The sequence below is a fragment of the Cynocephalus volans genome, chromosome 5 (genome assembly GCF_027409185.1).
Source record: "Cynocephalus volans isolate mCynVol1 chromosome 5, mCynVol1.pri, whole genome shotgun sequence".
Classification (NCBI taxonomy): domain Eukaryota; kingdom Metazoa; phylum Chordata; class Mammalia; order Dermoptera; family Cynocephalidae; genus Cynocephalus; species Cynocephalus volans.
In genome coordinates this window covers 109,554,816-109,577,907 of record NC_084464.1, presented here as the reverse complement: position 1 = coordinate 109,577,907, position 23,092 = coordinate 109,554,816, and the positions used below count along the sequence as shown (strand labels likewise).

Here is a 23,092-nt window from a genome sequence, read left to right as displayed (position 1 = left end):
AAAAGACGTTGTTGATTCAAAGAATGGCGAGCAATCCAGGGTGGCTGGAAATGGGGCTGAAATGTGTTGAATTTGGGCCAGACTGTGAAAGGCCTTATGGGTCATGAACAGGAAGTTCTATTTTATCTACAAAGGGTAGCCAGCCAAAGATTTAAACTGAGGAGCAAAATGAGCAGATCTACATTTTAGAAGGCTAAGATGAGAATAACCATAGGGTGGAGAGATGGTGGCAGAGAGGCACAGCTTGGACAGATGCTGTGAGTCAGAGGAAGACAGTTCTGGTGGAGAAGAGGGGTAGGACACCTACACACTCCTGACATGGAAATGACAGGACTTCACGGCTGATTGGAGATGCAGAGAGAAGGGGAAGGCAGCTCCCAGGGTTATAATGAGAGAGACTTGGCAGGTAGGTGTTCTGAATGGAGAAGCAGTGTCTGTGGAGGGAAGGTAATGAGTTCAGTTTTGGACATGTCAGGTTCCCACAAATCTGACTACCTGCCAGTTGCTACAAGGCATGACAGTTAAACCACTTCAGACCTTTTGCACTCACAGAGATATTTCTTTGCAAATTCATAAATATGGAAACTTCCAAAAATTTCTTAGAAATGCATTTATTATATTATTTTATTTTGGGGTGTGTGTGTCATTTTTAGTCATAGAACTTTATTTTTAAACTAATTATAAGTACCCAAAGTTTAAAGTTCAAAAAAACCAAACCAAAACAAAAAGAGAACATAAACAGCCTTGGTTGTCTATATGCTGCTCATTCTACTGGCCAGAAAGGAATTCTACTAAATGTCAAAAAGAGGATGTCTCTGGATTAGAGACAAGTTAAAGGGCCTTGTTGTCACTGTTGTGGTGGTGGTTGGTGGCTTTCCTGTCTGAATCCATCTGTGACTTTCCCATTTAAGGGGCCTCTGGTCTTAACTATCAAAGGATCCCTTTTCCTAGAGGAAAAGATTAGTAATAAATACTTATGTCTAGTGTACAAGCGTACTTCAAGAAGTTCATGGGAAAAATGGAATTAATAGATAATAAGTCCCATACTGGCCAGCCACCAAAAAAAAAAAAAAAAAAAAAAAAAAGATAATATTAATCTCTTCATGAACTTTTTGAAAACCCTCATATTATCTACTACTATCCTTTACTATCATCCCAGAAAATCTCATTAAATATAAAAGCGAACTGCTTATCAGAATAGTGCCTGTCAACAGTGACTCGATAATGATTTATTGACTGATTATTACCTTAAACTTCATCTCCACTTGGCACTCTGCCGTCTCAGACACCTATTACCTTGGGGCTGGCTGGTTAGCTTACTCGGGAGAGCATGGTGCTGCTAACACCAAGGTCATGCGTTCAGCTCTCCATATCGGCCAGATGCCAAAAAAAAAAAAAAAAAAAAAGAAACCTATGACCTTGATTAAACCCCGCTGGTGACTAGTTTGGTCACTAATTCAAACAAAGCTAGCAGAAAAGCTAACTCATAAGGTTTATGATAAGCACTCAGGCATCCTAAAGCCTTATCTGTGCCAAGATAAGTTACTTATACAAACTCTACCCTACAGCCTAGCTCTGAAAAAATACGGAAAATCAGGGGGGAAAAGAAAGAAATCAGCACCTATAACACACTGCACATCACTCCTTTTGCATGTATTCCTAGCCAACGCTTTATTTTTCAGCTTGTTTCATTTTTCCTTGACCTTCTACTTTCTTAATGACTGCTTGGATAGCCTCTTGGTCACCCAGAAGCTAGTGAGGCCCAAGAGCACACAAGTTTTCATCCAGTTCCAGGAGAATGGGGACTCCAGTAGGAAGAGTACTGTTGATAATGTCTTCATCTGAGATACCTTCCAGATGGTTCAGGAGTGCCTTGCCACTATTTCCACGAGCAGATATCAGAATGGTTTTGCCACTTAATACTTTAGGAGCAATCCTTTCATTCCAATAGGGAAGGAGTCTCCTGGAACATCCCTTAAGCTTTCAGATTGTGGCAGTTGATCCATTGCATACTTTACACCTCTGGTCATTGTAGATTTCACGGTAGTAAGGATGAGATTCGCCAGTGGGATGTGGGGTCACGTTGTAGCTTCTTCTCCAGAGCCTCATCTGTTCTTCACTGTGATTCAAAGCCATCTTCTCCCTATTCAGACCAATCAAACTCCATAGTGACGCTTATTTAGATGCCAGGGGCTTTCCATGGGAACTCATTCCTGCCCTAGCTCTCCCAGCATCAGCCAGGCTGTGTGGATGGACCGACTAAGGATGGATGTGAATACAAAATCAAACTCAAAATTTAGTGCTTTGAGTTTCTTTCCACAGTTCCGCCCTTCCTCCAGTCCTTCACTGTTAAGTTTCTGATACACCCAGCTACAAAAACAATTCTCCTTATCCCAAGCACCCTCTCCATGTCTCAACATAATAAGTTTGTACTTGCACGTGGCTTCCCCGGCATTTTCAAATGGGCAAATGTTCAAGGGCAGCGATCCTTTTTTTTTTAGTGGTTCTAAAAACCTGTGATTTGGCTCCAGATTCCAGTGCTACATAAAACCATTGCCTATATTCACCTCATTGTCTTTCCATGGCATTCAAGTATTTTCTATTTACTTACACAAAATGTTAGGGCCAGGTCTGCCATGGCCCTAAATACAGTGACATGGTCCTGCTTCTTTTCAAGGAAAAGAAGTGTCCCACGTGTCCAGGAGAGGGGAATTCTTCATTCTCTTCAACTTCTATTGATTCTTGCCATCAAGACGCTTCTACTGAGGCAGGTTCCTCCTTTCACTTGACAGAACTGTACCTGCCTGAGATGCTCATTCTGAGGAACAGTGTAGGGGGGCCTGCAAAAAGGCCTCCAGCAGCCACTCCTCAGGGGCCACTCCTCAGGGGCCGCTCCTCAGGGGCCGCTCCTCAGGCAGCCTGTTCTTGGGGCCACAAGCAGCTGTGGCCTCCAAGGACTTTATGCTGCTGCCTGCATCGACACCTGATTTTAGAATTTAGATGTGATTTGAAGATAACCTGAGAAGCAATACATTGTTGTTAGATGGATTTCCAAAGTTTCTTAGCAAGGACCAGCATTTATTAGACTCCGTATGCTACTTCAATTCTAAATACATGCCCATGTATAGTGGAATGACCAGAACAAATAATTTAAATTTAAAATCACCTGCAACAATGAGACTAGGCAGAACTTTGATAGTACTCTTGTGATGTAGTACTTCTGTGTAATGTTTGAAAATATCTTAAAAACCTCAGAAATATGAATGTATCATGCTTCTTTAATTTATTCAAGAAATCTCTCACCAAATGTCAGAGTTAAACAACAACACTTTTATGTACCTTTGTCATGAAATCACCAAAACTAGTCTAAACAAATCTTAGAAACACATGGTGTGACTTTCTATTGGAACAGAAGCATAAGTGATCAGAGAGCAGTCAGTCATAACTGTTTTTAGTATCAAGAATTTTCCTTTTCCTTTGGCAAAGCTTTTGAACAACTTTACTGAGTTTGGTTGTAAATGGGGACCTTTATCAAAGTCATCTAGTTCCTTGGATCGAATTACATAAGGTCCTATTCTGCATTCACAATGGCACTTTTGTGTCTATAAACATCAGTACGTATTTAAACAGACATAAAGGGAAGGCATTTACCTGCTTTCTGATGGCTGAGTGTTCGGATTTTCTGACAAGAAATTGGTGTTAGTTCTCTTCTGTCCTGATCATATTCTATGCTAAGCAGAGATAGTTTCAAAATAAAGTATTTGGCAGACTGTTAATGCTGGTGAAGATTTTTTTAAAAATTTATTTTATTTATTTATTTTTATTTTTAAAAAAGATGACTGGTAAGGGGATCTTAACTCTTGACTGGGTGTCAGCACCACGCTCACCCAAGTGAACCAACTGGCCATCCCTATATAGGGATCTGAACCTGTGGCCTGGGTGTTATCAGCACCACACTCTCCCAAGTGAGCCACGGCCTGGCCCAAGATTTTGTTTTATATATGCTACAGTTCCTTTCTTAAACCACAGAGTAAGGCAATCCAAGTCCCATTCCATATTTCTGTTTGTGTTCTCATTTTCAAAGAAAAGGAAGAGGATTCCTTTTAGATTGCAGTTTCTGTTTTGAGTGGGAATATTTTCAGTGCTTTGTTTCAGCCCTGAGAAAGAAACCAGATCACCTGTAGTTAAGAGTTCTTGGCTAGCTGAGTGAATCCTCTCAGATTTTAGGTCCCTAGCATACATGATTGGGCCACTAGCTTCTTTATAAGCAGCTTCTGGGAGTGAAATGGAGCTGCTGAGAAAATGTGGAACAAAATTCCAGTATGGAAAATTACCCCACAAAGAAGTGATTTGCAATTTAAGATATGATGTCACCACCTGATTTCCCATAATTGCATTTGTGATTGACCTTATATAAAGATCCCCTTTGATACTTTTAAGGGCTCTGCTCTTTTTTTCCCCACTAGACTCTTCCTACTTTTTAAACAATGATAACAAATATGAATGATTGATGATTACAAACTAGAAAAGCAACCATGAAGAATGACATCTAGGAAATTTTGCTGCATGTTCTCATCATTTGTGTTTCAGAGTCATTCTTGAATGATTCACCATAAAATCAAATTTCCCAGACAACAATAACAAAGGGAAATCTTGAAATTAAAATAAATAAATAAAACTTTTTTCCCCGCAGAACATTTTTTATTGGAGTGGGAAATACACATAATATAAAATTTATCGTCTTAACCATTTAAGTGTACTGTTCTGTGGCATTGAGTGCATTTACGTTGGTCTGTAACCATCTTACTCATTTATCTACAGAACTTTTTCATCTTGTAAGACTGAAACTCTGTCTGCTGAGCACTAACACCCCATTTTCCCCCTGCCCCTGGCAAACACCATTTACTTTCTGTCTCTGAGTTTGAGGTACTTTAATACCTCATGTAAGTGGAACCATATAATATTTGTCCTTTTGTGACTGGCTTATTTCACTTACCACAATGTCATCAGGTTCATTTCATGTTGTAGCATGTCAAAATGTCCTTCTGGCTTTTTTTTTTTTAAGATGACCGGTAAGGGGATCTTAACCCTTGACTTGGTGTCGTCAGCACCATGCTCACCCAGTGAGCTAACCGGCCATCCCTATATGGGATCCGAACCTGTGGCCTCGGTGTTATCAGCACCACACTCTCCCGACCGAGCCACGGGGCCGGCCCTATCCTTTTGTTTTAAGGCTGAATAATATTCCATTGTATGTATGTGCCACATTTTGTTTATCTATTCAGTCATTGATGGATAATTGGATTGCTTCCACCTTTCGACTGTAGTGAATAATGCTGCTATGTATGTGGGTATACAAATATCTGTTTGAGCCCTGATCTCAGTTCTTTTGGGTATATCTCTAGGAGTGGCATTGCTACATCATATGATAATTCTATGTTTAATTTTTTGAGGAAATGCCAATCCCCAATTAAGTGGATTGGAATTGCGGATGAAGTTTCCCAAGGAAAACCAGGGTGCTATTACCAAAAAAAAAAAAAAAAAAAAAAAAGATGAATATATACTGCACAGGACACAAGCAATATACTTTTATAGTTTTAATTTCCTTATTTTAGCATTTGATAAATCTAGATTTTATTTTAATGGTTTTATTTTTCCAAATGGTTAGCTAGTTATCACATTATTTAATGAGTAGTCTATCTTTTGTCCACTGACTTGAAATGCCACCTGTATTATCTTTTAAATTGTACATACTTGACTCTTTGAGTATACATTTTGTTCTATTGATTTGTCTGTCGGTCAGTGCTTGTGCTAGTACTATACTATTCTGTTTTCATTACTGCAGCTTTATAATATACTTCGATTGCTGAAAGGACAAACCGCCCCATTCTTCTTTCTTTCCTAAAATTTCTTGCTATTCTTAGATGCTTATTCTTCTAGAGCAGTAGTTCTCAATCTTGGCTGTACATCATAATCACTCAGGGAGATTCAATAAACCTCATCCCTTTCCCAGAGGTCCCAGTTCAATTGCTCTGGGGTGCAGCCTGGGAAAAGAATTTTAATAGCTCCCTGGATGAGTCTAATGTGCAGCCAAAGTTTAGTACCACTTTGCAAGATAAATTTTAAGAACAATTTGTTCCATTTCTGTTATGATTTTGATTTGTATTGTATTGAGTTATAGATTAATTTAGAAATAATGAACACCTTTATAATATTTTATAATATCTGATCCAGTCACAGTTCTCTGGTTGAAAAAATCAGATATAGACTTTGCAGATGCTAAGGAATGAATGCTTGTGTTTCTCCAAAATTCATATACTGAAGCCTAAATCCCCAGTGTGATGGCATTAGGAAGTAGGACCTTTGGGAGGTAATTAATTAGGTCATTAGAGTGGGGCTCTCATGAATGGAATTAATGTTCTCACCAGACACTGGATCTGCCAGGCACCTTGACGTTTTTTCCAGCCTCCAGAACTGTGAGAAATAAATTTCTGTTGTTTAAGCAACCCAGCCTATGGTTATTCATTACAGCAGCTGAATGAAGACAGTTGACTTAAAGGAAAAGATAAAGGAATTTCTGAGAGGGTTGGGGGTTGCTCACAGGTGTGAAGGAAAACTAAAGAACCAGGGGCATGGGAAGAAGCAGAGCTGCCGCAGGGATTTGGAACCAGCTGAACACAACTCTGTTCGCATTCCTCAGCTGCACCAGCTTTCCATCTTTGAGGTGTTTGCTCTGATTTCAGATTCTGAAAAAGAATTCAACGGTTCTCACTTGGGTAGCTTACCTACCCCTTGGCTGGAGGAGGGCAGGACACTTTGAGTGACAGTCCCAATATACCTGCACATGGGGGGCAGGGAACCCAGAGAAAAGGAATCAGTAGCTGTTCCAGAAGCTGGAGCCTGGATATTAGGGGGGGGGAGGTGGATGTGTGGGGGCAATGACAGTAATGATGACAAATAGTATGACAAAAATAGATATGCAGTACACCAGTGTGAGCAAGGCATTTCTCTTCACTTATTTATATTTTCTTAAGGTGGTGTCTTTTAGTTTTTCTTATAATTTGCATATAACTCATTTAGCTAATTACCAAGTGCTTTATGCATTTTGTTTCTATTGTGAATAGCATCTTTTTTATTATGTATATTTTACCTGGTTATTGTCAACATATGAGAAAGCTTTGTGTTTTTATGTCAACCTGACCACCTAATCAAACTCTCATAATAGTTCTAATACCTTTGCATTTCAGTCATATTTTTCAGATGGAATTACATCTTCTGAAAATGATAATTTTGTCTCCTTATTTCCAATACTTTATACATCTTTTTTCTCTTTTCTAATTGATTTGGCTAGCATTCCTACAACAAGAGTAAATAATCGATTACCTTGCCCTGCTCATTATATTTATGGAAATGGTTTTTATATTTTATTATTAAATATCACACTATTATATTTGTTTTTGATTGACAGTTCAAAATTGTATATATATATCATGTTTAAAATATCCTTCTATTACTATTTTACAAACATATTCTCAGTTTTAAGTTGGTGATTTATGTGGAATTTTATTAAATGCCTTTTTGGAATTGCTTGAAATGATATGATTTTTCACCTTTAAAAAAATTAATGTTGAATTGTATATATATATGTATATATGTATATATATATATATGTATACACACACACACACAGACAGACACACACACACACACATACAGGCATTAGAACATTTATTGAAATCAGAGAAAATATCACAAAATAATTCAATTCTGAACATTGCTGAAGTCCATGACTTCTTTTTTCTAATGCAAACACGTAACATTTTTCCTTTCTTTCTTTCTTTTATTTTTTTTATTGAAGCATAGCTGATTATATATGTTTGTAGGGTACAGATTTGAATATCAATACATGTGTACAAAAGGTGGTTATCAAATCAGGATAATTAGTTTACTCATGTTTACAAAACATAATCTTTGTGACCCTGAGTTATATTAATAGAATTATATGTCAAACCATCTTTACATTTTAAAAATGAACTCCATTTGGTCTGGTATACTATTCTATTGATCTAAAGCTAAATTCTACTTGGTAGTATTTTATTTAGGGTGTTTTTAAATAATATTATGATGTTTTGAGATTGACTTGTAATTTTTTCCTATCTTTGTTTTCAGTATTACGTTGGCTGTCAAAAATATTTGGGAAGCTTGCATTTTACTGTGCTCTGGGATGCTTTAAATAGCATAGATAAGAATTAAATTCTTGATGATTTCAGAGAATTCACATATATGAAATCATCTGGACTTGTAATTTTTTAATGTGCTTTGTCAATTTCTCCATTCATTCCATGGTTATTCATTTAGAGTCAAATTTACTAATTCCTATATTCCTAGAAAATCATTTGTTGTGTTCAGTTTTCTATATGTTAATATTGTTGTATGAAGTACCCCCCTACAATTATTTTTAATTGCCTTTGTGCTGTGCCTATTTTTTTTTTTTTTTTGTCTTTCCTAATTTGTGTATTTGGGATAAATCTAATTTAAATGTTTCTAGTATGTCACTGCTAAAGAACTGTTTTAGTGGATCCTTCGTGATGTGAGTAGGGTTTCTTTCAGGGTTGCTTAAAATCTTTCTATGCACCATTTCCTCATCTCAATTCAGAAACGTAGCATTTAGTATCTCATAAAATGTTGCTGCTTTTGCATTTATGAACAATTTTTAGTTTTATAAAAATGAGATCTAAATATTCCTGACTAGTATTAACCCCAAATAAGATAGGAACTGAGGCAACTGGCTTGCTTGCCTCTGTTGTGGTCTCAGGGTTGTCACAAATGGGGAGCAAAAGTGATCTGGACAAGTGAGACCTCACGGTAAGAACGCTTTCTTCAGATTAGGAAGAAAGGGCTTCATCTTCCTGGTTCTAGTGATGTAAAAAAAAAGCTTTCTTTAAGAAGAAATATTTACTGATACAATTGTAAACATACACAGTTGTAATAAATAATACAGAGACCCTGTGTACACTTTGCCCAGTTTGTCCCAATGGTGATATTTTGCAATTCTATAGCATATCACAACTAGGATGTTGACATTAATCCAACAATCTTTTAAAAAAATAGTTCTTACAGTGTCTTTTGAAAATTAGTATTATTTTTAATTGACAGATCAAATTGTATACATTTATGGGTACAATATGATGTTTTAATATATGTTTACAATATGAAAGGAATAAATCAAGCCAATTAACATATCCATCACCTCAATTACTTGTTATTTTTTATGGTGAGACACTTGAAATTTACTGTTAGTTATTCCAAAATATACAGTGCATTATTACTGACTATAATTGCCCTGCTGTGCAATAGATCTAGAATCTTATTCCTCCTGTCTATCTGAAGCTTTGTGTTCTTTGACCAACAACTCCCCATTTCTTCCCCCCCATTCGCCAATCTTATTTATATTCCCCCAGTGTTATTTGCACTCATTTCTGTGTGTATATTTAGTTTTATGCAATTTTATCACAAGTGTAGATTTGTGTATCTGCCATCACAGTCAAGACACAGAACACACCCATCCCCACAAGGGTGCCTTGTGTTTTTGTAACCACAACCACCTCCTTCCTCTCCCATCCCAGTCCCTAACCCTTGGCAACCACTCACCTATCAGTTCTCCATTTCTAAAATTTTGTCATTTCAAAATATTTTATGAATAAAATTATACAGTATGTGACTTTTGGGATTTACACTTTTTGCTAAGCATAATTCCCTGGAGATCTGTCCAAGTTGTTGCATGTTCCAATAGTTTATTCCCTTTTATTGTTGAGTAAGATTCCAGTTTTTGGTAGAACAGACCTTTTTAACCAAGGCTGGAGACCAAGCATTGAGTAGATTGCCTTAGGATGAGAGCTTGTCAGTTCAACGACTTTGGTCTTGAACTAAACTTCTGAGAAAACAATGATACGCATATCTGACATTATTAAAAAACTAAGAAAGTACTCTGCAAGGGTTGTTTTTATTCTGTGTTGGGACTCCAGTTGCAGTTATCCTGGGTTCTTGGAAAACCCAGTTCTTGGACTGACAGGTAGTCATCAGACTGAATCCACAAGAAGACTGAAGCTTAATAGGATGTCTTGGTTCAATGCCTAGCTAACAGGAAAAGGAGAGCTCTCATCTCTGAATGTAAGAACCTCCTAAGTGGTCTTAATCACAGTTCTCACTTCATAGAGAAGAAACTTTGTTCCACGAGAGTTTAAGTGACTTGCCTAAGGTCGGTCAGCTGTATTTCCCTGAGCCAATGCTATAAACAGTCCTCTGGCCACTTGAATAAACGCCTCAGTTTTATACTGGTATTTTGTTTCACAAATGGAGTCCAGGCCTTTTAACATGATCGAAACTGAATGACTAACTTCTGCTTGGAGCCAAAACAAGGCCTGGTAATCCCTGCACTGCCTCACCTGACTCTGCCACCTCTGATATTCAACTCTGCCTTACTTCTCGGCCTTCTTGAGGTCTCCTCCCAGAAGTTTTCACTACGTTGTGTGCCCCTTGGAGTCAGGGATGGCTGGTCACAATATACTAAGTGGATAAAGCTTTAACCTCAGTTTAAAAACTTCCTTTAATCTGGAAGTTTTCTAGACTAAGAATTCTGAACGTTTTGTTTTAACTTCTATTTATAGATACAGGGCAGCATGATACACACACAGGCACACACGTACGCACGCACACATGCGTGCACACACACACTATGGTCCCGACTTCCAGTGGTTTGACTTTACATCAGTGCAAAAGCGATATGAATTCAGTAGAAACAGTACTTCGAGTTATGAATTTTGATCTTTTCCTGGGCTAGCGATATGCAATGCAGTATCTCTCAAGTTGCTGGGCAGTGGCAGCGAGCCGCAGCTATTCTTGAGCCTCATCAAAAGAGAGAGAAATTGATGACCCTGTCACTGTAACATCCCCTTCATCCAGCTTCTATCAAGGCTTCAGACATTCTTCAGGCCCAGTGTGCTTTCAGCTGTCTTTGGTAATGGTGAGTCCCCATACAGCCATTCTGTTTTTCACTTTCAGTACAGTAGTCAATAAATTACATGAAAATATTCAATACTTCATTATAAAATTGGTTTTGTGTTAGATGATTTTGCCCAACTGTAGGCTAATGTAAGTGTTCTGAGCATGTTTAAGATAGGCTAGGCTAAGCTATAATGTTAGATAGGTTAGATGTATTAAATACATTTTTGACTTACAATACATTTAATTTATGATGGGTTTATTGGGGAGTAACCCCATCATAAGTCTAGGACCATCTGTATTTATTAACCATAGTCCAATTATTCACAGTTATATTACGAGTAGTGATTTAAACCACTGACCTCAGCAATCCCATAAATATTCAGAACATTTCTGAAATTTGCAAATAAAATCAGTGCAGCAATGAACATAGATAGCAATGCAGCATCTCTTTCCTCTAAGGAAATGAAGCAATCTCTATTCCACATTTAATGAGTACCTCTCGGGTAGACACGGGAGATAAAAAGATGAAAAATAGCTATGTGCCGAGCACCGTGCTGAGTGCTCTGCACGTGTCAGCTCTTTTAATATGTATGAGAGACTTAGGTTTAAGAAGTTAGTAATAACCCGCTCTTCTACCAGTAGTAAATGCTGGAACTAAGTTTTAAACCCAGGTCTAGCCCGCTGCAAAGCCCCTGCTTTTCACCGCCTGCCTATGTTGCTTTCCAGGAGCACACATTCTACAGGAGGCCACGATCCAGAAGAAATGACCTCCGCACTCTTTTGAGAATCAGCCACACATTGTATTAGTCAGAAGTTGTAAGGGGCAGAAACCCAGCTTGAACACGCTTAAACAAACTGGGGAATTTGGGGCTCCGATGACAAGGAAAGGCAGGGATGTGGCTGGTGTTCTGGAGCGGGCTCCTGCTGCCAGCCCTCCCCCCCAGCTCTGCACTTAGCCTCCTCCTCCTCTGCACAGGGCCTTCCTTCCACAGCAGGCAACAGAGCCACAGGCACCTCTACGATAGCAGTGACCCATCTGTGACCCAAGCAGCAAATGGTTCTCTTTCCAAACCCAGCTGCAGCTGGATAAACTCTTGGGGCAGGACTGTGATGGGCCTACCTTGAATCACGTCTCCATCCCTGGCCTGATCACTGGTGACAGAAGGCCCGAGTACATACTTACTAGCTACCCGGGTCACATGCCCACCTCTGATTTGGGGCCACAGTTGGTTCCCAGAGAAATGGGGGGAGGACAGGTAGGACCGACAAAGACCATAAACAGAGTATGCATCAATTGATGTGAACAAGGGTTTGGCTGTGGTCCACAGTAAATATTTTGGTGATAGGCACACTTGGTTTTCGGATGGTGTATACTGTGGATCTCATCATAGATAAGAAAGCCATGAATTTTGGGGAGGCTGCCTGGCTGCTCAGAGTCTCACAGAAGACAGCACCTTTATGGGTCCCTATGTTCCAAACTCACTTTCTTCAATACATGCTTTGCTCATCAGCACAGGGGGGTTCTTATGCCTCAAATACACTTGCCCAAGGCTACTGTGCAAACCAATTAGTTCACAGTAAAGATTAGTTCTTCTCCAGTCACCAGACCACTTGCACCTACCTTCAAGCTAACCAGAAGGATGAATGATTTATGATAATACTGTATGATGAGCAGAGGATCAAGGAATGAAAGGGCAGGGAGGTGGCCTTGGTGATGTTCAATAAATTTTCTTTGCTTCTCAAAGGGCACAAATTGCCAGCAAGTAGCATCCCAGTATCTCTGTCTCTCCAGGATCTTGGCCTTGGTGCAGTACAGGTTTTTTTCATTTTTTTTTTTTGTTTTTGTTTTTTTCCTGTGGCTGGCTGGTACAGGGATACAAACCCTTGACCTTGGTGTTATCAGCACCACACTCTCCCTAGTGGGCTAACCCGCCAGCACTGTGCAGTACAGTTTTAACACTGACCACTAAATTCCTGCTCTGTTACTCTATTCTTATGGATTCCATGCAAACGTCATCCATTTGTTAACAACTTGGTGAGGTGAGGGCTTGATTTTGCAAAAGCTTCAGAAACAATATAATCCTGATTTCCTTTACCAAGACTATTCTTACTATAAAATAACAATAGCAATCATTTACTGAACGCTTACTTTTTTATTTGGTGGCTGGCTGGTATAAGGATCTGAACTCACCACCTTGGTGTTGTCAGCACCACACTTTACCAACTGAGTTAAGCATCCAGCCCCAAGCAATTTTTTGTTTCTAAGGCTATATTTAAAACTTTTTCATTGAAAATTTTAAATATAATTTTTATTTTTGACAAAGTAATAAATGTACATATTTTTTATTTTTTATGAAAATAGTCTAGTTTCTTCCTTCCCCATCCCCGATTCCTGTCCCCAAGAGGCAAACTTCTTTAACATTTTAAGTTTTTGTTTTCTACTATTTTCACCTGGGTTTCCAAATGACATGCTTATACTGCTATTTCTCGGTATTTGAATTTTAGATCTCCATTGACTTCCTTCTACAGAGGATGAGGACGTAGCTCTTTTCCTGTTTCTGTTTCCACCCCATACTTCCTTTCTACCCAACGTCCCGGAGAGTTGACACCCACTTTTGAAATTAATTCCTCACTTAGAGTTTATATTATTATGGCTGTAAGAATGTTTTATGCAAATAGTAAATATAGTAATCCTTTCCTATACATTTTTCCCTGTAGAGTATTAGTAACTCACACCCTCTAGTAGTTTTTTTTTTTAAAGAGTACATGGAGATAAAAATTTTAAAACCATGGAGGCCTGAAAGTGTCTATTTTCTACCTACACCCGATTGATAGGAATTCTGGGTACAATTCTAGTTTGGAAACTATTTTCCCTTCAAATTGTGAAGGCATAGTCTCTGTCTTCTTTGTTCCAAAGAAGACTGTCACTATAATTCCTGATTCTTTGTATGTGACTTTTTTTTTTTCTAGAAGCATTTCGAATCGTCTTTTTATCTTTGGTGGGATAGGGAGTATATATGTATATTTTGAATAGGTAACACATTCATGTTGCTCAAAACTCAAAAGTGTATAAAAGGGGATGAAGTAAATATCTTCCTACCAGCAGTGCAGAAGAGTGCTTATTTCCCCATACTCTTGCCAATACAGATATTATAAATTCTTTTTTATTTGTTAATCCTATAGGTGAAAAAGGTATCTGTGAGGTTTAATTTGTATTTCTCTCATTACGAGTGAAGTTGGTTTCCTTTTCATATGTTAAGGGTCATTTAAAATCCCTTTTATGGGCTTCCAGACAAGATAGCAGAGTAGACAGTCCCCAGTATCACTCTCTCCCACAAGTCAACCAATTTTCAACTATAAAAAAGCAACAACAGCCAAGCTGGGGCCGCTAGAGCTCAGGGGAAGAGGAGGAGAGACCTATGGAGTGCATGAAGGTGGGAGAAGCCACGATGAGAGAAAGAAAAAAACCACTCTGACCATTTTGGGCCATAGCTGCTTTAAGGCTGGAGCTGCTGAGCGCATGGAGCAGGAGCTGGCAACTGCCGTAGCTGTGTCCTTTGTGAAGTTGCTTGGAGGTGGCAGGGGAGAAGAGGGCCTTGATGGTCCCCAGACCAGCAAGACCACTAATGGGGTTCCCATGGACCCACATAAGAGCAAGGATCCACAAAAACTCTAAAAAAGGAGCCACTCAGAGGCCAGTGAGTCATCATAAGGGACCAGAGCATGGCCTGTCCCATTGGAAGTGTTTGCAGCATGGGCATTGGGGGAGAAAGGCCCACTGGGGAAACACTGGGGAACAGCAAGGACAGCTGATCTGCCTCCCAATCAGCATAGGACCACTCAGAGGAGACTGGCAGGGAATATAGAACTGCATGGGGTGTGGTTTGATGAAAAGACTCAAGCCCAGATCAGAGTTACTGCACAACCCAGGTGCACTGGGTCTCTGGAGAGCCAGAAGTACTTATAGAGTCAACCATTAAAGGGCCAGCCTGTGGCTCACTTCAGAGAGTGTGGTGCTGATAACACCAAGGCCATGGGTTTGGATCTCTATATAAAGATGGCTGGTTCACTCACTTGGGAGAGCGTGGTGCTGACAACACCAAGTCAAGGGTTAAGATCCCCTTACCGGTCACCTTTTAAAAAAAAAAAACCTGAGCTGCAGAAAAAGCCTTCCCTAGGGAATCAGCATCAAAGCAGCAATTTAGCTCAACCACAGGGCGCAAGTACTGGTCCCCACGGGAAGTTGCCCCATTTTAGAAGTAAGCAAAGGACAACAAATTAGTTTCAACCCAGGCACACCACCAGCACCTTGGGGCCCGCACGGGGACCTGAGGTATGGAGCTGCGGACCAGAATCCCTTCCCCAAACCAGGCACACTGCCAGCACCTTGGGGCCTGCCTGGTGTCCTGAGGCTGGAGCCAGAGACCAAAACCCCCTCCCACAACCAGGCACACCACCAGTGTCTTGGGGCCTGCTTGGGGTTCTGAGGCCTGAATTTGGGGACTGGAACTCCCCCCACACAACCAGGCACATTGCTAGCACCAATGAGCATGCCAAAAACATTACCTCCATGTGGGTGGCCCACCACAGCCACCACAATAACCACAGCTGCCACTAAAGTGACTAGATGCCACAACCACCACACAGATGTTCCGCCAGCCACTGGAGTGCATTATCACAAGGAGAGTCACCAGCAGAGAACAAAGAAAAGAAGAGGATCTCTCTCGCCACAAAGCCCATTCCCTAGTGACAGAAGAAGCTTCTGCTCTACAATAATATTGGGGGACCTGAACACAACTCTCAGCATTGGACAGATCATCTAGGCAACAAATCAACAGAGTAACCATTACTCTTTCAGAAGGAGAGAAGAAATCTAGGGTAATTGGGGGGGAGCAGGGAGGGAGGGGGAATAGGGAGAGATTGGACAAGGGGCATAGAGAATAAGTATGATTTGTAACAATATATATGCTAGTAATATTGATTTGATCAACATATGTCAATGCTGAACCCCCAAAATATTTATAATCAATTATGATTCAATAAAAATAAATAAATAAATAAATAAAAAGGAAAAAAATCTCTTTTATGAGAGCTTTTGACAATTTTTAAAAGTAGTTCGTTAATCTTTTTCTTATTGTTTATAGGAGCTCTTTATATTTTAAAAAGAGTGGCCTTTTATTTTGATATGAACCACAAATAATTTATTCCCACTTTGTTGTTTGACTGTTAACTTTGCTTCTGGTTATCCCTGATGATTGAAAGTTTATAATAACTTACTTGAAATTTAATAATAACTTATTATTTAAAATAAATTTTATAATAAATAATTTTATAATAACTTACATGAGATATAAACTATTTTAGTTCTGATAAATACTGTTATTCCTTTAATGAGTTCTTCCCTTTAGTTTCTTCTTTTTTTTTTTTTCCTGGAATTTCTATTAGTTAGATTGTAGACCTCTTCAATTGACCCTCTGATTTTCTTATCTTTTTTTCCCTATATTTTCCTTTATTGCTGTAAAATACATTAAACTTTAAATTCTAATTAGTTAATTAATGTCTTTTCAATTTGCTAATCATATTTTAAATTTCTAACAACTATTTCTTTTGTTTTTTGGCAGCTGCTAGTATGAGGATCCAAACCCTTGACCTTGCTGTTATCAGCACCACGCTCTCCCAAGCGAGCTAACCAGTCAGCCCTATTTCTTGTTTTCTGATTGTTCTTTTTTTCCATAGTATTCTGTTATTGTTTTTGTAGGTGAATTATATTTCTTGCTTCCTGAAGATATTTATGACAATGTTTTAATTTTTTTTTTCTATTCCCTGTATTATCTGTTTTCTCCAAGATCCTTTTCTTTTGTTTCTTTTGTTTCTTTGTTTTCTTTCTTTGTTCTCTGTCTTCCTGTTAGCAGTTCTCCCCAAATGTCTGGTAATCCTTAGACAGCCAGGGTACTCAAAAAGCTGATCAGATATTCTAGGTGCCTGTAGGAAAGAGGAGGAGAGGACTCATTGATGGTGGGATTCACTGAAGAGAGATAACAATCTTTTTTTTTTTTTGAGAAATCCCAAATGTCTTGTCAGTGTCCGTAGGTGTTTTTCTTGAGCTAGTCAGTTTCCACAGAAATGTACACTCTAATATTCTCCCTGGGAGTATATGCCAGGTTGTCAATGTTTTGATTTCCAAAGGGGGAAGAGGGTTCGAAGATTCATTCAAAACTCCAACTTTCATTAAATCCCCATTTCCCCTATAGTCCCTTACCTATATACTCATACCTTCACCTGTATCTGCTATGCCCAAACCTAGAACTTTTATATCCTAATCCTCCAGAGATTAAACCTTTTACTTTTCGGCAGAGTTAGGGAGTAAAAGTTGCTTGGCTTGGCAGGGAGAGAGTGTGAGGATATCCAACAGGTCTAACTGCTCCTTATGCAGACTTTCAATACTACCTTTCCTTTTTTCAGCCCTGCACAAACCCCTGCCTTCAAAGGTAGCCTCCTTCCCCTAGCCCAGTGAATCCTTCCAGGCTGGGGTGAGGGGAAGCCATGCTTATTTATCCTATAGTCACCCAAATCTCATCTGTCCATTCCTTTCCTTCAGATCCTTAGCTTTTTTCTTTTCTTTTCTTTTCTTTTTTTGTAAAAGATGACTGGTAAGGGGATCTTAACCCTTGACTTGGTGTTGTTAGCACCATGCTCACCCAGTGAGCCAACTGGCCATCCCTATATGGGATCCGAACCCATGGCCTCGGTGTTATCAGCACCACACTCTTCCAAGTGAGTCACGAGCCAGCCCCAGAGCCTTGGCTTTTGAAATTCAAAAGCTGAGAAGATAAGTCTCTTTTCTCTGCCTTCTGCCATCATATACCTTACATTGTGACCTACGTATCTGAATGGGGCCAAACGTCAAATGGTAAAGAAAATACAGCTGGGAAAAAAATAGCAGTTAAGATTTCAAAAAAATATTGTCTTACTGTGCTATTATTACACAGTACTGTCTTAGCTCAAACTGCTATAACAAAAATACTATAGACTGGTATTTATTTCTCACAGTTCTGGAGGCTGGGAAGTTCAAGATCAAGGTGTAGGCAGATTCAGTTCCTGGTGAGGGCTCTCTTCCTGATTTGCAGACAGCTGCCTTCTTGCTGTGTCTTCACATGTCAGAGAGAAAGAGATCATCGATCTTGTGTCTCTTCTTATAAGGGCACTAAATCCATTCATGTGAGCTCCACACTCATGACCTAATTACCTCCCAAAGTCCCCACCTCCAAATACCATTATACTGGAGATTAGGGCTTCAACCTACAAATTTTGGGGAAATGCAAACTTTCAGTTCATAGCAAACATCTACTAGGAGAGGTCATTTTTAGGTACCTCAATTACATTTTCTATTTAATCTTCTCAACAACCCATTCTACAGATGAAGAAACTGGGGTTCAGAGAAGTTATATAACTTGCCCAAAGTTACACAGATAGTATGTCACAGAGCAGGGATTTGGTACCTGATTTAACACCAAGCCAATGTCCTTTCGATGGTAGCAGGTGGCCTCTTGTGAGCTCATAAGCCTTTCAAAAGTGACAACTGGAATCTAAGATCTCTTCCTCCTATTTGATTAGACATCAAAATTTTGACTATAAGATTTCTCAGGAGTACTTATTTATTACTGTCTCCTTGTGTTGATTGTTGACTTCTAACATACATCATCTTGTTCTATAGAATATTTAAAGACCAGCACATGTATCCCAACAAATCAAACATATTTGAGGAGCCAAGTATTTGTATTGTTCAGCAGTATTTGTATTTACTATCCAAATATCTGTCAATTAACTTTCAGTGCTGGCACAATTTCCAACAAAGTCCAACAAATTATATATGCATTTTATTTATTTATTTATTTACTTATGTGTGTGTGTGTGTGTGTGTGTGTGTGTGTGTATGTGTGTTTAATTTTATTTATTTATTTGTATATGCATTTTAAACAGCCTACTACATAACACAGATTTCCTGGTCTTAGGGAGTCTCCCCCAAATATCTGGAAACTGAACCAAACCTCTCAAAAGCCACACACTGTGGAGATGGGTTCTGATGGAGTCTGGATGTGTTTACCCTCCAAAACTCATGTGGAAACTTGATCTCCAATGTGGAACTGTTGGAAACTGATTGAGTCATGGGGCGGATCCCTTATGAATGGATTAATGCTCTCCCTGGGGGAAGAGGGAGTACTGAGTGAGTTCTCACTCTATTAGCTCCCGTGAGAGCTTGTTGTTTATAGGACCCTGGCACCTCCTCTCTCTCTCTCTTGCTTCCTCTCACCATGTGATCTGCTTGCCCCTGCCACTTTCAGCCATAAGTAGAAGCAGCCTGAGGCCCGTGCCAGATGCAGCTGTCCCAGAATCATAAGCCAAATAAACCTCTCTTCTTTATAAATTACCCAGTCTCAAGTAATTCTGTTATAGCCACACAAAACGGACTAAAACAGGTTCTGTCTCTAGAAGTTGCCCGAGGGACCTCAGGATTTAATACAAGTCCTGTCAATTCTCAGACACGTTCATTTCTCTGTCAGATTCTCAGAACCAGGAAGAGAGTGAAAAAAGAGAAAGAACCCAGAGACTAATTAATCAAATACATTAAAGAGGAGGCCGCAGAAGCTAACATAGATAATACAAATGTGGTTGGCTCTCTGTGAGGTCTCTTCTGGCTTGATGAGACTACATTATTTTCACCTCTGCTGCAAGAACCACTACCCTCTCCACCCCCTGCCAGTACCTCTCCCCTGTATTTACCAAGAAGTCTATCTGATCTACCAAGAAGTGGTAGTTTGGACTGGGTATAGCCAGAGATGAATTCATCAGTCAGAAGAAGGATTATCCAGACCCAAGGAAAACTGTGAGTCGAAGAATTTGCTATGAGGCCCTCCTAGCTTCTTCTTCAGTGTTGTCTTTCCATCTCCTTACCGTTTACCACTCCTGGGTGTCTAACTTATGTCAAGTCCCATGGGAATTCTTTCCACTACCTCTTGTTCTCACCAAGTTCAGATGAAAAGCAATATGTGATTAAGGTGCAATATTTCAATACAGGACAAGTCTCCAGAGCCAAAAGGAGACTCCTAAATAGTGGCATTTCAGGCACTGTGATAGGCAAAGGGCTGGATACTGAGAAAGGAAAATGGCTTAGAGCAATCTAAGGAATGTAAGTCCTGCTAAAACTTACCCGGCCTAGAGAGAGATGAGCATGGAACTTCAGTCACATCCCCCTAGCCCATGTCCGGGATAATTGCTAAAAAGCATGTTTTTAGTAGACAAGCTGCCACTACCATCAGGTATAGATTGCCCAAATGTTATTGTAAGTTGTCCAGTATGACCCCCATTCTTTCACTGTTGTAAAGTCCCTGGAATTTATGACACAAGAACAATGTATAGCCAATTAGTAGCTTAATTTATTTTAGCAAACCAATGTAAATTCTTGGCAAACAATTTTGGAACTGCTCTTCAACTTCTCCATTTCTCCCTTTAAAAATCAGTTTGTAACTGCTACTGAATAGAGCACACATTCAGGGCAACCTGAGTCTGTGTTTTCCAGACTGCAGTTCTCAAATTTGGCCTAAATAGCCTCTTTGTCTTGTATTCATATTTATATTCAGAGCAATGTATATTAGCTCTTTTCCAATTCAGAATTGGGATAATAAGCAAAGGTACGTCTCCAAAATCCCGAACCATCTCTGAGACCCGTAGGACAGCTCACCAAAACCTCCTTAGGGATCCTTTCAGAGTCATAAATTGGAGAGAAGTCTCCCCAAATTTAAGGCCAAAACTCCAAATCTTAAAAAATCCTGGCCTTATTTAGCATGTTTAGTTGTGATCATGTGACCTGGGAATGCGAACACATTCTTTTGCAGTGGGTAGACGGTTCCCTTAGATTAGCTGGATTAGCCCCCACATTTGTACCCTCTCAAATGCTGTTATCATTTGGTAGGATTTTGTTTACCTTTGTTTTGTTATACATAGTCATTTTGCTTCTGGTGGCCTTTCACTACTGAATATTTCATTTTATTGACCACGTAATAAAAATTCAAAGCAATGACGACATTCTGTGTGGGGGACCTGAATGAATAATTAGGTTTATGTGTTTTTTGTGGCTAATTCAGATGGGGTTATATTACGTGTGTGTTGATGTGCGACCTATTTATTTTAGCCTGTTTTAAAGTTTGACCTAGGATTTCCTGCAACAGTGTTGACTCTCCACGTTACACACAAACGTCTCTTTGTTGGCTTCCTTCATCTCCCTCCTCTCTTCACGTTTCGCTCTCAAGTTCCTTTTCCATTTCACTTTGGTTTTAGCCTCCACCCAGACCACTCTCACTTCCGTGTCCTCAGACTTGATCCAATTGCTGGTTTCTGCACTGAGTCCCACAGGCTCGCTTGTACCGCAAATGCGGGATCCCCCCTCTTTCCACAAACTCTTCATTTCCCCAATCCAGTGAACTCCTTCCTTCTTGGTTTCTGTATGCTTCTGCCCTCTGTCCCCCAAATTAGCTGTTGTGATTCACGTTACGCTTCAAGACCGAATCAGGGCTCCCTCAGGCAGAGTCTTCCTGGACCAGCCCACCTGGCCGTGACTTCCAGTGAGGTGGGGAGACCCGCATGCAGAGCTGGCTGGAGCCATTTGAGATTTCAGCTGTGCCCCGATTAGCCTCGGTGACGTGGCACGTTTCTTTCCTTCCTTGAACCTGTTTTCAGGTCAGACTTTGAACCATGTATGGGGTAGCTGGTGTGATTATGTAGTGGATCATGTGAAGCTTTGACTTACAGGTGACAGTGTTTGTCCCCTTCCTTACTCTTCCAATAGAATTCTCTAAAGTGGGGTGTGAGCATGGGGGCCCCAGACAATGATGTGGAGCATAGGGAGAAAATATTAACATGTCTATATGTTTATTTTTATCTAAAAATATAAAGGAATTCTGCTTTGCTGATACTCAATATTGGGTTTGATTTTTGGCACTCTCACTCGTGTGAATTAGAGCCAAGGTGCCCCGTGTCGGGTGTGCTGTTGGAAGTGTCCTCAGGAAAGAATGGAGAGCCCCAACTCAGAGGGAGGTTGGTGGCATCCTCTTGTTGCCCTTCAGTGCATTTTGACCAATTATAGTTTACATGAGCCTAGTTTCGTGGATTTATGGATGATGCTTTCTAATGTAACTAAAACGTCCATCTGATCTATGGATATGTGGCTAAGGAAGGTTCCTGCAGAGAAACTGTGGTTGAAAATAGAGCTAATAATGCAAGCTCAGGAACAGATCGTTTCTTCCTGAGATATAACTTCCTATAATTCAAGAAGCAACTTGGGAGATAGTCCAGTCTCGACATTAGTACATTGGCCAATGATCTTCTTTCTCTATATGACATTATTTTTATGGAATTCTATTTTCAATTTCAGAGACTGACCTTATCTGACATCCTCCCAATTCTGGGTCCCTTTCCTCCCTGTTCACAGGTGTGACTAGTATCATGCTAATATGCTTTCTGTAGAGTGCCATGACATATACACAATGGTCACATAGTAACATATTTTTTAAAAAATTGTATTAAACATTATATTTAAAAAATATTATTAAAGTAATATATCTTCATTATAGAAAATGCTGTTATTTTCTTCCTCAAGAAAGGAAGAAAATAAAAATGAACTAAAATCACAACACTTGGGGATAATCACAGTTGACAGTCTCTTCTGTACATAAGTATACCTTTTTTCTTTTTTACGAAAATAGATTGTGTTGTACAACCTGTTTTCAAACCACTTAAAAATTTTTGTGTAGTAATCCATCCGAAGGATTAGCTAAATTAAAACTAATCCAAAATTGTCTGTAAACAATTGAAAGTCAGGCTGAAAATATCTCCTCAATTCAAATTTCATGCTTATATTTTTTAAGAATGAATTTTCTTAACTTTTTGCTCTTTTCCTGGAGAAGAAGTTAACATGTTAACTTTTTGTCTTATATTCCTTCAGAATTACCATCCTGGCAATCAGCTTCTGGGAAGACTTCAGAGTCTTTTGTGGCCTCAGTCGTCTGTTTGTGAAGGAGACAAGAAGCTGTGC

The 23,092-nt window shown here is 39.5% G+C and overlaps 1 pseudogene; it reads right to left on the bottom strand.

Moving 5' to 3' along the window:
• Positions 1-1,671: 1,671 nt before the first annotated feature.
• Positions 1,672-23,092, bottom strand: part of LOC134379121 (bisphosphoglycerate mutase-like) — a 106,089-nt pseudogene continuing 84,668 nt past the window's right edge.